The 14,808-nt window shown below is 36.2% G+C and overlaps 2 long non-coding RNA genes across 2 annotated transcripts; one reads left to right on the top strand and one right to left on the bottom strand.

Moving 5' to 3' along the window:
• Positions 1-136: 136 nt before the first annotated feature.
• On the bottom strand, positions 137-593 carry LOC120579858 (uncharacterized). Its single transcript, XR_005645602.1, has 2 exons — positions 548-593; positions 137-443 (listed from the first exon to the last, which is right to left on the bottom strand). It is a non-coding gene; the product is annotated as an uncharacterized lncRNA (long non-coding RNA).
• A 1,095-nt stretch (positions 594-1,688) lies between these two features.
• Positions 1,689-2,337, top strand: LOC112421990 (uncharacterized). Its single transcript, XR_003012419.2, has 2 exons — positions 1,689-1,810; positions 1,942-2,337. It is a non-coding gene; the product is annotated as an uncharacterized lncRNA (long non-coding RNA).
• Positions 2,338-14,808: the final 12,471 nt, after the last annotated feature.

Below are 14,808 nucleotides of genomic sequence, written 5' to 3'. Positions count from 1 at the left end.
AAATCAGCAGCAAATAAAGGAATACGAATTGACATAGGACTCACGAAACTTTGGAAAGGTGCTCTATCGACGGATATTATTGAATGAAGAAAATGATAAATTCGATTAGGAGAAAAAGTCTTTTCCGCTAGCAAGATTCAACACGAGCATAAAACCATATAAATACCAAAACTAAGAAAAAAGTACAACCAACCACTTTATTTATTATTTCATCATATTGCACATTTGAAAGGTGGAACCTTCCAATGCTACTATATATAAAATAACAATAACTTAACAACAATAACAATGACAAGATTTGTCATCGAAACATTTTCCGGTCGCATGTATATTTTTGCATTCAATCTTGCAAAATGCTTTGCAAATCAAAACCTCCCATTTACGACAAAAATGACGTGCGTAGATTTCACATGGTTTTGCCTCAGGCATCGTCATTTGATTTCCTACAACAAATACAATTCAATCAAACATAAACATGGTTAGTCGAATAATTGTTACTTGATCATAAAAAACTGTACAAAACAAGCTCTAGTGTCTTGACTCATACCAAAATTCATTGAAAAAACAAGCAAAATAAAGGACAAACAAATGAGGAATTTCATGTTTTTTATTTTGGGAAGATGTCTAAGGGTTCAAAGGTGGGATTGCACTTATGAGTATGTGTATGAAGTGTGCGATAAAGAGATAAAATGCAAGTCAACATATTTTCCCATTATGACAATAGTTAATAAGGGTATTTAATGCTATTAACTATTGACCAAATTCGTCCACTTTTTTGTGCATATCTTGTGCTGAATTTGAGCCATTTTTTAAGGGTCTTGTTAATTTGTGTCTTGAGGACACGAGATAAGAAATTAAATGTAAAAATTGTGCATTGATAATTTTAAAAGTTTAAAAACTTATATTTTTAATCTTAAAAGTTAAAAAAAATTATATTTTCAATTCAACATTAATATTTTTTTTAATTCTATTTATACGTCCTTATCTTGTGCTCTCACAACTCAAGTTAGCATTTTTCTTTTTTTTTTAATATATCCTACGTTTTGCCGCTTCAAAAATTATAAATAATTGATAATTTCATTATAAGATAATGTTTCATTAAATTGAATTAATTATTATTCTTTTATAGTTAATTTAATTAATTTCAAATAATGCATTATTAATATTATTTTTATTTCTTTGCAAGTAATATAGGCAAAAAAATATAACCGAAAGGAAAAATATATTTGGTGTAATTATGCTAAATATTGATCGATCAAGATGTAGCTTGGGTTGGTGGTGGCGCGCTCGTCGTCAACGTTGCACCACTCTCTAACCCGAATTTAGTATAATTATACCAAATATATTTTTCCTATCGCTTATATTTTTTTCGGGTATATTCTTTTTGCTTATGTTACCTGCAAAGAAATATAAAAATAAATAAATAATAATGCAGTATTTGTAATTAATTAAATTTATTATAAAAGAATAATAATAATACCTTCAATTTATTGAAACATTATCTTATAATAAAATGGTCAATTATTTATATTTTTTGAAGCGGCAAAATGTAGGATATATTAAAAAATTCCTAAAATCCGGCACTATATATGCACGAAAAAGTGGACGAATTTATTAAAAGCATTAATACCCTTATTAATGGTTGTCATAATGGAAAATTATGTTGACCTGCATTTGATCTCTTTATCACGCACTATATACTTATAAGTGCAATCTCACCTTTGAACCCTTAACCATCTTCCCAAAATAAAAGACATGAAAATCCTCATTTGTTTTTCCATTCTTTTGCTTGTTTTTTCTATGAACGTTGGTATGAGTTAAGACAGTAGAATTTGTTTTGTACGACTTTTTTTATGAGTTAGAGGTTCTACGACTAACCATGTTTATGTTTGATTCCTTTTAAAAAAAATGTGTTTGATTGAATTGTACTATTTGTTGTAGGAAATCAAATGACGATGCCCGAGGCAAAACAGTGTGAACTCTATGCACCTCACTTCTGTCGTAAATGGTTGGTTTTGATTTGCAACACATTTTGCAAGTTTAAATGCAAAAGTATACATGCAAAAGGAAAATGTTTTGATGACGAATCATGTCATTGCTATTGTTGTTAAACTATTGTTATTTTATATATACTCACGTTTGAAGGTTCCATCTTTCAAATGTGTAATATGGTGAACTAATAAATAAAGTGGTTGGTTGTATATTTTTCTCTGTTTTAGTATTTATATGGTTTTATGCTCGTGTTGAATCTTGCTAGCCAAAAAGACTTTTTCTGCAAATCAAATTGTATCTTCTTCACTCAACAATATCAATCGATGGAGCACCTTTCTATTGTTTCGTGAGTCCTATGCAATTTGTATTCCTTTATTAGCTGCTGCTTTCTTAGGGCTTCTTATTTTTAGACAAATGTTTTAGTTTTACAAAAATACACATGCTAGATTCAAACTTTGAAGCTCAACCTTACTCTTGATGATAAGATTGCTCCCTTGTTGATAAAGTTGGTTATGTTGGGGAGGAAATATGATTGGAGGCAGGCTCGGTTTTGAGGGGGTGCAAACAGCTCAACCGAGCTGGGCCTCCCCCAAGGATGACCCTCAATTTTTTTTTTATACCCAGTAGTATACTATCCTCCAATAAAAAAAAAGTATTTCATTCCTCACAAAGTTGAAACGCGTTGTTCGGTTGTTTCACGCTCGTCGCTCACTGATTTTCTTCCATTCCATCACCGATTCACAACCATCATCACTGATCAATCATCAACTGATTCACATCATCAGGCTTTCCTTCTTCTTCTTCTTCTTCACCAAATCATCACTGATTGTAGACAGGGCCGTCCCTGAGAATTCGGAGGCTCGACTCGGGGAATGAAAAGAGGCCAGTGATAAAATCAAAACGTATTTTTTTTTTAAAAGAGCAATGTTCTATTTATATTTTTTAAAAGATAAATACAAGGTGCCGTATATATGCGGTACACCCATAGGTGAAAATGACTACCATATAGATGAGGAACCCCCACCTAACACCAAAAGCAAGAGGAACTAATTACTAAAACAAGAGGACAAAAAATGAAACCTGCACAAAACCACCAAAAGTCATGCGCGCACAAAGCTGGCAACACAACAACCAAGCAGTCACAACAACAACGAAAAACCCACAAAGCTGGCAGCATGTAACGCCCTAGTTATTTATTTAATTATTTTATTGTGTGGAGTATATATATATATTATTATATATGATGTTGGTGATTTATGTGGAGTATATGCATGTATTTATATATATGTGATTTTTGGATGTTCTATGTGATGCATTATTTTAATATATGGTTTATTATATAATAATTAGATTAAGTGTGAAATAATGATTATTTTGGAGTTTGGGAAATAATAGTAATTATTAGAAGTTATGGGGAGTTAAGTATAATTAAAGGGAGTTACATTTTGGTGGGAGGTTAATACAGAGAAGTTGGAATTAGTTTTTACGTAGAAGCAGTTTTGGGAGAAAACAAGAGAAAACCAGGAGCAAGAGAGAAGAACCAGAGGAACCCTTTTTGCTGTGCAATTTTCATTCTGAATTAAGGTAAGGGTGAGGTTTACTTCAATAGTATAGAATTTAAAGTCTGATTTTGAGTTTAACAGGTTTTGGTAAAAATTGGGGATTTTGGGTTTTATGATGAATTTGTAGTTTTTGAAGTTGTAAGCATGAATTTGATGTTAGAAATAGGTTCTAGTTGCACACAGAAAGTTAATTTGCATCTGTAAACTGATTTGGGGAGTGATTGGAAGAAAAATGGGATTTTTGGGTAAAACCAGTTTTCTGCCCGTACAGAAGTTCATCGCTCGCCTCGCGAGTAGCTGTGCTCGCCATGGCGAGTGAGCAACTTCATAGCTCGCCTCGCGAGCAGTCCAACTCGCCATGGCGAGTAAGCCCAGATAAAAGTTGATTTTTGAAAAGTTGTTATAAGATGTTTTGGGGATGGTTTAAGGTACCTAGATGATTTTAATGATGAATGGTGGAAGTCTTAGGTTAAAAAGATGAATAGGGAACTTAGAATTGGAGTTTGAGTGAGGAAATGTCACTTTTTCCCGAGAGTACCTGATTTTCACTCGCCTCGAGTTCGCCTTGAACTCGCCATGGCGAGCTAGTGTTTTTGTGAACTCGCCATGGCGAGCTGATGTGCTCGCGAGGCGAGCTAGTGCAGTTTTGAGTGCAGTTTTGCTTGCTTGATTGATAAGGTTTAAGTGTTGTTGATTAAGCATAATTTTATTTAATTGTGCATCATTCTGAATGGTTGAATTTCTGTTGGATGTTGATTGTTGATGAGGAATGCTTTGTATGTTTTAACTATTGATCATACATGTTGTATTAATTGGAGTCACATTGGAGTTGCATTGCATGGTCAGTTGTATGTAGATATACACAAGTAGGTCCATTGCATATGCATAAAAACAGCGGTGAGGGCTTCGGTCATGGAGTACTAGTTGCTCAACAGCGGTGAGGGCTTCGGTCCTGATGAATGCTTTAACCATTCAAAAGCGGTGAGGGCCTCGGTCCTGATTGGTACCACATGCATAATTGCATTTCATTAAGAAGTCTAAGATGGTGTCTTAGCAGTGGTCATGTCATTTGCATGAGTCTTGGTTGTTGTTCGGTTTTATCTGATGTTGATGTTGATGTTGAATATACATTTATTCATATATATTCATTGTGATCTTGATGTGTTGTTGATGTTATTGGTAATATGTACATTGTATACATACTTGCTAAATGGATTATTATGGTGATGTTGTTGTGGCTTGTGAATTAAATATTGATATTTACAAGATTAATATGTTTGAAGTAATAGGGTGTTAGAGTCATTTGATGATTTTAATAACTATATTTATTGTTGTGAATCTCACCCCTTCTGCTTGAAAACGTTGCCCTTCCTATGGGTAACTTGCAGGTGATCCTGAGTAGTTGGTGGTGGCTCAAAGTCGTGTCTAGGGCTCTGATACGTGGGATGGGAATTATCATTTTTGTTATTGTTGCTTTTCCTTTCCATGTATCAAATTTTGGAACTTATGGTGTGGAGCCTTTTATTATCTTTTGAACATTGTTGATGAATTATGCTAAGGCCTTTAATGCCGTAGGATGTTGTTGGATTGAAAACTATTCCGCTGCTATGTTTTAATATTTTATCAGGTGGTTTGATTAAATAGTTTTATTTTCTATTTAAGAATTTTGAAATTGCAATGTAGCATACCCGTTTGGTGAAATACTCTGATGATTATTGTTATTTATTTACTTTTGGGTAACGGGGTGTTACAATTTGGTATCAAAGCAGGTTGGTCCGTCCGGCCAAGTAGTAGAGTCGTGTTGAGCCACCTAGGATAGAGTGTCAACTTTAATGTTGCTTTTTGTTGTTGTCCTGTTGGTTGTTTGTTGTGTCTTGGTATGAACTGGTTGGAGAATAACCATGTTCATATCAATTGCTTTAGTAAGACGGTGTACTTTCCTTCTGCCAGAGAAGATAGTAAAGCTGAGTTTGTGACTACAAAGCAGTTGTAGGTGTCGCGTCATTTTTCGGAGATCAAGGCTATTTGATTAGCTTTTGACTCACTAATTATTTCACGACTGAACATTTAATTTTATTATGAAAAGGGGAAAAAGTTCAAACTACCCCTATTTGAAAAGATTTAGGGTTCGGGGGTTAGTTACATAAAGGGAAGGTGTTAGCACCCTTTATGTCCGTAGTACTCTACGGGAACCTCTTGGTTTTATTTAATTTAGTGTGCTATAACTTGCTTGCTTATTTTTGAAAAGACGGAATTAAAGTGGAAAAATAAAGACCTAATTATCTACATTTTTTATTGATTTGGAAGGACATGGTCCTCTGCCTACGTACCCGTGAGGGATCAAAACCTCGTAGTTCGGGGTAGAAAACAACGTTTGATTGGTTTTGTGTTTTTTATTAGTTTTTGAAAAAAGTTTTAAAAATAAAAGCCAAGTGGCAAATAAGAATTTGTTTGTGTTTTTTTTATTAAAAAAAGATAACTCGAAGTATGATTAAATTGATTGATATTTGATTAAGAAAATAAAATGAGAAAAAGACGATCACTTGATTTAGGATCAAGGTTTATTATAAAAAATATTTTTTGTGATTTTTTGGTTATTTGCATGTTTTTGTTGTTTTTGAATAATTGCTAAACTAACGGAGCATAAAGAATAAAAAGCGCGGCTACCCTAAGTTAGAAATATAAAATCTATGACCGTTACATAAAGAGCCTATTTACATTCTAAGGTCTGCAATAAAATTAAAATGCTAAAAAAAAATAAATAAATAAATACGAAAAGGAATAAAGAAAAATAAAAAAAAATAAAAAAGGGTCCAAACACAAGGTGGGGTGCAGTAGTAAGCAGGGGTGTGCAGAAAGCAGAAAAAGGAACTGGGCTTAAGGAAAACGAACCGGGTCGCGGGTCATGGGTCATGGGTTGACCCGGTTTGGGGGATATAAAAGGGTTGTAGGGTTTTTTTTCTTTCATTTTTCACTTTCTTTCTCTCTCTTATCCTTCAAACCCTCTCTTCTCTCTCTACTTCTTTCTTCTTCTCCGGTTGGAGACGGGGCGGCCGGGAGAAGTCCGGCGCGGTGGCCGGCGAGCCATCGCGGCTGCGCCGCCGCGCCGGAGCTAAAAAGCTCCTCTTTTTTTGATTTTTTTCGCTCTTTCTCTTCTACTTCCCTCCCTCTGTTCACTTCTAGCCTTCAAGTTCCCAAAACCTTTACCCAAACGCCTAGATCTAAAAAAAAAGAAAGAAATTTATACCTTTTGTTTAAGAAATGGATTCGGCTTTCTTGTGGCCGGTTCTGTGATGTTGTGCGTGTGTGTCGTTGTGCGATGCAGTGTTGTTGGTGTTGCGGTTCTGCGCGTGTGTGTTTGTTGTGTTGTGTTGCCGTGCCGGTTCTGTGCGTGTGTGCGTGTGTTGTGTTGCCGTGCCGGTTCTGTGCGTGTGTGCGTGTGTTGTGTTGCCGTGCCGGTTCTGTGCGTGTGTGCGTGTGTTGTGTATTTCCTGTTGTCTTGGCTTCTCTACTGTTGTTTTCTGGTTGTTTTGCAGGTTCTATTTATAGTGTGGTTTGAGGCTAGGGTTTGTTGAGAAAAAGCAAAAAATATGTGATTGGATTTGGATTGGAAAGGAGCCGAGACAGCAATCTGTTCCTGTGTTTGGGTTGAGATGAAACGCGTGACAGACTGTTATTCTGAACCTGGACTTTTTTGGATTTTTTATGGATATTAACAAAGGAATAAAGTGATAAATGAGAAAAAACAAAAATAAAAATAAATGCAGACTTCTTTTGGACTTATCTAAACAAAAAATTAAATGATTAATTAAATAGATAAAGACTAAAACAAAATAAAAATTAAACGATTTAAAAAAAAGAATAAAAGATGGAAATAAATAATTAAAGACTGAGAGAAGAGGGCCCGATTCGGAATTTTATGAGGTATTTCAAAATACCTCCCTGCCGAATTTTTCACTGAAATGTGAGTCTGATCCGAGTTCGGAGACGTGTGTCAGTGGGACCTTAGGTCAAAATTTGGGGTATGACAGATGCCCCTATTTAAGTTTCTTCGCTCAGAGATTCGAAGGTAAAATCTTTGACTCGACGAGCCGAAGAGACTTAAATACAAAAAGTGCACCAATTTTGACCTAAGATGTTTATGAATGCTCATGATTTAATTATGAATGCATGATGACAAAGACGGCTCGACTGGAATGAGAAGACACTAGGATACCCAAATTCTTCGAAGAAAGGGATCCGACTTTATTGGGGAATCTGGTTTCACTGGGGAAGATGATTGTTCCTCATTGTCTCGACATCTCGAAACAAAGTGCAAAGGTTCAGACTTCAATGTCCATTTGTGGACTTGGTTTTGAAAATGAAATAATAGAAGGATACAAGCTTTTTGTTGGTTGAAATTGGCCACTTGTCACAGGCTGTTCGTTGGTTGGAACTGGTCACTGAGCATAAAGATAAAAGATTGACATGAGTTGTTCGTTTGTTGGAACTAGTTGCTCGGAAGGTAAAAGACATTGGCATAGGCTATTCGTTTGTTGGAATCGGTCGCTGGGCATAAAGATAAAATATTGTCATAAGTTGTTCGTTCGTTGGAACTGGTTGCTCGAAAGGGAAAAAACTGACATAGGCTATTCGTTTGTTGGAATCGGTCGCTTGAAACATGAGTTGTTCGTTGGTTGGAACTGGTTACTTAAAATAAAGACACAAGCTGTTCGTTGGTTGGAACTTGGTCGCTTGAAAAGTTTGGATTGGTGACATCTCTAGAACAGCTATGCTGGGGATGATACCTGGAGTTTGAAGTTGACATCGAGATCAACTAGCGCCATGACTAGTACGGCCTTCTGCCGGGGATGACACTTTTGAATTTGAAATTGAAATTGACATTGATTAGTGACATAACTAGCACGACTTTTTCGCCGGGCATGACACCTTTGAAATTTGAAATTGAAATGAAAGACGCTTTACTCGTAGGAACTTGCGGCTTGACGCAATGGTAAACTAAGACTGAACCGAAGTGACATGACCGAATCGATTGATGAGTTTATGTATGAATTGATGTCGTGCACATGTTGTGTACGCACGAATGCATGATTATCAGTAAATGCATGATTGTTATGAGTTTGTGGTTGTATGAGTGCATGGAAGCGTTGATGTGATGAATGCAAGATAATTTGACTCGAATGAGAAATGACAACGGATATCCAAATTCTTTGAGAAAGGGATCCGACTCTGCTAGGGGAATATTGTAGTTTTACTGGGGGAAAAAAGGTTGTCTACTATCTGTATGGTAGATGTAAGAAGACAAGAGTTGTATTACCTTACTACCCGTATGATAGTTGTATGAAGGCAAGATGAAAGAAAACATTGTCCACTATCTGTAAGATAGCCGTATAAAGACGAATAAATGAGATTACCTACCACCCGTAAGATAGTCGTATGAAGGTAAGACACAGAAGACATTGTCTACTATCCGTAACATAGTCGTATGAAGACAAATGACATAGATTACCTACTACCCGTATGGTAGTCGTATGAAGGTAAGACGAAACAAGTCATTGTCTACTATCCGTAAGATAGTCGTATGAAGACAAATGACATAGATTACCTACTACCCGTATGGTAGTCGTATGAAGGTAAGACGAAACAAGACATTGTCTACTATCCGTAAAATAGTCGTAGGAAGACAAATGACATAGATTACCTACTACCCGTATGGTAGTCGTATGAAGGTAAGACGAAACAAGACATTGTCTACTATCCGTAAAATAGTCGTAGGAAGACAAATGACATAGATTACCTACTACTCGTATGGTAGTCGTAAAAAGGTAAGACGAAACCAGACGTTGTCTACTATCCGTAAGATAGTCGTACGAAGACAAATGGAAAAAAACAAGATAAAAGGGTAACCTCAAGCGGTCCGTTGGTGGACTTTGATAGTTTGAAATGAGATAAAAGGGTGAACTCAAGCATCCGCTGGTGGACTTGGTGTCTTGTTATAAGGTAAAGAGATAAATGCAAGTTGTTCGTTCGTTGGAACTGGTCACTTGTTATAAGGTAAAGAGATAAATGCAAGTTGTTCGTTGGTTGGAACTGGTCACTTGTCATAAAGAAGGTAAAAGATAAACACAAGCTGTTCGTTGGTTGGAACTTGTCACTTGAAATAAGGTAAAGAGATAAATGCAAGTTGTTCGTTGGTTGGAACTTGTCACTTGAAATAAAGTAAAGAGATAAATGCAAGTTGTTCGTTGGTTGGAACTTGTCACTTGAAATAAAGTAAAGGGGAGATGCAAGTTGTCTGTTGGTTAGGACTTGCCACTTGAAATGTGGTAAAAGGTAGATGCAAGTTGTCCGTTGGTTAGGACTTGCCACTTGAAATGTGTGATTGGTGACATCTCTGAAACAACTACGTTGGGGATGACACTTTGATGATAAGAAGGTAAATGGAAGATGTTCATTTGTAGAAACTTGCGGCTTGACACAATGGTAAGTTAAGACCGAACCGAAGAGACACGACCGAAACGAGACTCTGGATGACTGATGCAATTATGTGCGAATTGATGTTGCGCATATGTTGTATACGCATGAACGTATGAATATGTGAAAATATTGATGCATGAATGCATGTATGTATGAATGTGTGAATGAATGTATGATTGTATAGACTTTATGTGATAGGTGACTCGATGACTCGAGACAAGACAGGTAAAATGTGAAGGGGACTGACATCGCAATACAAACACTCGGCAAATTTCCTTGGAGATGATACTATTGTGAACAAATCGAGCCGTTGACGGTGTAAGAACCTGCGTAAGGTAGCAACTGATGCCTCCTGGGGGTAAGCCCATTGTTGATAAAAAGTTTGGAAGAAGTCGCCATTTGTAAACCGGCACAGAGTGTCCTTCCATTGGTATGCTTCAGCAGTCATACTTTTTGTTTTATTATTTTTTTTTAAAATCCCTAACTTTTGCCTGGATCGCCCTTTCGGGTTTTCAGTCCACCGGGAATTTATTCTTTTTTCTGCCCCCTAATTTTTGCCTGGACCGCCCTTTAGGGTTTTCAGTCCACCGGTACGCTCTCTATTGCCTAAGTCGCCTTTTCAGGTTTTCAACTTAGCGAGCCTTAATTTTTTTTGTATTTTTTTTTGTATTTTTTGACTGTGACAGCATCTTGCTCAAAGTAGAGGTCCTCTCCATAGTGCTTAGCCATGTTTCTCTTCCGGAGTGTAACCGTTCTCGAGGCGAATGTTGATGTACGCTTCACCTACTCACGAGTTCAAAGAGAGTGTGTTTATTGTTCACACTTTTCAAAAGAGGTAAAACAAGTTTTTGTATTTTGAAATTTTTGCTTTAAGTATTGCCATAAAAAATAGAAGAAATTATGCAAATAGAATAAATGAGAGTTCCAAATAAATGGGCACATGCTCAAATTTGATGAATTGAGTGGTGACCTGCCAAGGGCATGGCTCCACGGATTTTGAAAATTTTGGAATAATGGTAAATGTAATGGGAAGGGTACATTGAACACAAATAACCGCTATTCTTCCTAACAACTTTGAATGCCCCTGTTCCGAGTCTTTGATCTGCAGATGCTTCGAATCGGAGGTCTTTTGATAGCTGGACGCCCCAAGTGGATTGTGCTTGACCGGATGCAGTTACTTTGTCTTTTGATCCTTAACTTTTGCATAGATCGCCCTTTGGGGTTTTCAATCTATCAGGATAACCATTTTTGTTCATATCTCTAACTTTTGCCTGGACCGCCTGTTATCATGGTTTTTGGGTGCCAAGCCATTAATTGGACTTGTACCTTTCGACCGTTGATATCTCTCTTTTTTCTTGGGAAGGGAAAAATTGAGAAAAAACCCTTAGATTCTAAGTTCGGGGGTCGGTTTTACTACGGGAAGGTGTTAGGCACCCGGAGTAACTATAGTCCTCTATAGGAGCCGTTTTCCTAAGTTGATTTCTACGCTTTAGTTTTATTGCTTATTTGTAAAAAAGAAAGTGTGATTAGTTAAGAATGGGGGGTGAGAAGAAGTAGAATTTGATTTTTTTTATTTCGGCTTGGATGAGTTTTGACTCATTGCCTACGTACCGTTTTACGGGATCAAAACCGGCGTAGTTCTTGCTAAAAAACTTGTTTTTTGTTTTAATTGTTTGATTTTAAGTTTTGAAAAAAGGTTTTGAAGAAGGAGATTGGGAGGCTTCATGAGCGTTAGATTTAGCAAAAAAGTGAGGTTTGATTAGTGATTAGAAAGAAAGTCTAAATGGTTAAGATGAATTGAATTTTTCCTTAAGAAAAAGAAAGGAGAAAATGAAGTGTTGACTTCATATTTATTATGAAAATTTTTGAAGTGAAGTTCAATTGTTTTTTTTTGGAAAAAAGATGGATTTTCTCTAAGTGTTTAAAACCTAAACGCTTATTTAACCATACAATCCTATGCATACATCTAAGGTGAGTGTGTGCGTGTCGGTGCGTCATAGTGTCCATAGTCCATATTACAAAAATTGCCTAAATACATTCTATGGCCCCTTTGCCAAGCTACAAACCAATGATAACAAATTACATTACCAAATGAATTAAAGCTTGCAAAAATAAATGCTAGGCTAAAGAAGGTGGAGGGAATACTAAATGAGATGCATGAAACATGGAAATAAACTTGTTAGTGAAAAGAAAAAACATAACAAGTGCTAAGAAATAAAAGCATGCAAGATGGCACAAAAAGTTAACAAAATGACATTAAACCCTAAAAACTTAGGTATGAAACCTAAAGCATTCTTGGCCTCTAATTCTCATGCTTTAACAAATTTTGAGAGTGTTTTCTTTATCTAAAGTTATAGCATGGAGTTATTGGAAACATGCAAGCATGGTTTCATGCCATATTTTCTAGAATAAACTTGGCATTTTATATCTTTCAAAATATGCATATATTGTTCATAAAATCAAGAACTTATAAACCAAATCAAAACAGCAAATCAACATGAAATTATAAGCACAAATTTCTCATATTATCATATCAAGTAGCTTTTATCACATATTCTCACATCAAGGACAAATGTGTGAAGAAGAATCCATAACAAATAATTCAAAGAGAATTAAAATGCTATGAATTAATTATACAAAAATTTCATAGATCCTTAATGTTCAAAAATGTCATAAAAACACTAAGAAAATATCAAGAAACATGTGATAATTTTTCTAGGAATTTTATCACAATTTTAATCAAGGCATAGGTGCAGGTAGCAAAGACAGGCAGTGCAAATAGCAAGGAAATAGCAAAAACGTACAGAAAAACTAAGCCCAGACCAAAGCCCACACTCAAAAGGTCCGGATGCACAGGGGACGTACGATTGATCCAGGGTTCTGAAACCCTAGATCAAACGGCCAGGAACAAAGGGACTGGACCGGTCTTGGACCGGTCCGGTTCACTAGCTTATTTAAAAGGCATGGCACCGGTTTTCTTCATTTTTCACTCCCCTTTCTCTCTCTAGTTCTTCTCTCTTCTCTCACCTCTCTCTAAACCTCGCCGCCGGCGAGGATGAAGCTACGGCGGAGACCTTGAAGGTCCGCCGGAAACTTCATCTTCTCCGGCGAGTTCATGCAGTTTCCGGTGACCTAAATTTCCAGATTTCAAAGATTCTTACTTCGTTCGACTCGTCCTTTAACCCTAAACACGAATCCGGCATTTGTTTTTTCAAAAACGGCTTGGAACGACGTAGATCTTGAAAAAGCTTTTACGGTTTTGAAATGATTTTTGATTTTTTGAATGAGATCATTTAGATCTTTAAAGATCTACATCGTTTCGTCGTTTGATTACTTTTTGACGCCTGTTTTCGCTTTCAAAACGTTGATCCTTACGGATCTGGATTTTGATGTTTACGGTTATAGTTTTCTTTGAATTCTGGAACCTTTGGATCTGTTTTACTTGCGTGATTTTTTAGGTTTAACAGTGATATTGCTTTTGAAAAAGAGTATGAGTTTTACCTAAGGTTTTGGTTGAAACCTTTAATGGAGAAATTCTTTGGAAAACTTCAATCTCTGATGCTACGTGATTTGGCTTTGAATCCGGAAATAAACCGGTGTTCCTGCTGGTTTCTTGCTTTATCGCCTTCTTCGCCGGTTTAAACCTTCATCATCTTCCTTTCTTCTTCGTCTTCCTCACTGTACCTTCGTGATCGGTGCTGGAGTTTGCCTTTGGCGAATTCGCACTTCGAATTGCGAAGATATTGATTCAATGATGATGATTCTTCAAAGAATCACTGAGAATCCATGAAAAATAGCTTGAATTTGTGTAGTTTCTGTTTCTGGAAAACGGTTAGGTTTTTTTGTTCTTGGTGTTCTTGATGAATCTGAGGAATTTTTTCTGTTTTGATTCAGTTGCTGAGAAAGAGAAAATTTGGAATGTGTTTATGAGTTGGCGTGTAATCTCTGGCGCTGAGTGGCACTGTGCACCTTTTATAGCTTGACATGTGTGTATCTGAACAAATGAGAAAGTGACACCTGGACCTGAAAAAAAAAAGATGGCACGGCCTTGGGCAAAAAATGAAATTGGACCTTTCTGCAAAATTGAAAAATTGAGGGACTAAACTGCAATTGACAAAAAGGACTGAAATGTAAAAAAAAGAAAATTCTGGACTGAAATGCAATTTTGGGACCTCACTTGAGGGACCAAAATGCAATTAAAAAATAAAATTGAATAAAAAACGTAATTTGACCAAACGTAAAGTGAAACAAAAATAAAACTGACAAAACGGACTAAAACGAACCAATGGCCTAAATGAGGTACTTCAAAGTAACCTCCCCATGCCAAAATTTTATGTGAAATGACCAAAATGCCCCTAGGGCTAAAAACGACCTAAACAGATTCAAATTGACCTGACACTGACTCAGACGCGAATTTGAAATGAATTTAAACAGGGTTTACTGATGAAATGTTAAAAATGAATTTGAAAAGACTCAGAGACAGTCACAAGGATGAAAATGGGTCCCACTGCAGGAAATGACCAAAATACCCTTCTGTATGACTTTTTGCAAATTTTGAAATAAACTTGTAGAAAAAGCAATGTAATGATTCAGAGACACCTTTAAATGACTTACAAGACAAGTAAAGACATTTCGAAAGGTTTTATGCAAGAAAAACATAGGTAAAATTGTGATTGAAAATACTGCGAGGCAGAGACAATTTGAACTGTGCAGTTGAAATTTGATAATTGACAAAGTTTGAAATGAAATTGGGCCCAGTATTTTTAGGTCCAAAAAC

Source organism: Medicago truncatula, chromosome 1 (genome assembly GCF_003473485.1).
Source record: "Medicago truncatula cultivar Jemalong A17 chromosome 1, MtrunA17r5.0-ANR, whole genome shotgun sequence".
Classification (NCBI taxonomy): domain Eukaryota; kingdom Viridiplantae; phylum Streptophyta; class Magnoliopsida; order Fabales; family Fabaceae; genus Medicago; species Medicago truncatula.
The sequence above is the reverse complement of the archived record's forward strand: the minus strand, read 5'-3'. Positions and strand labels throughout refer to the sequence as shown.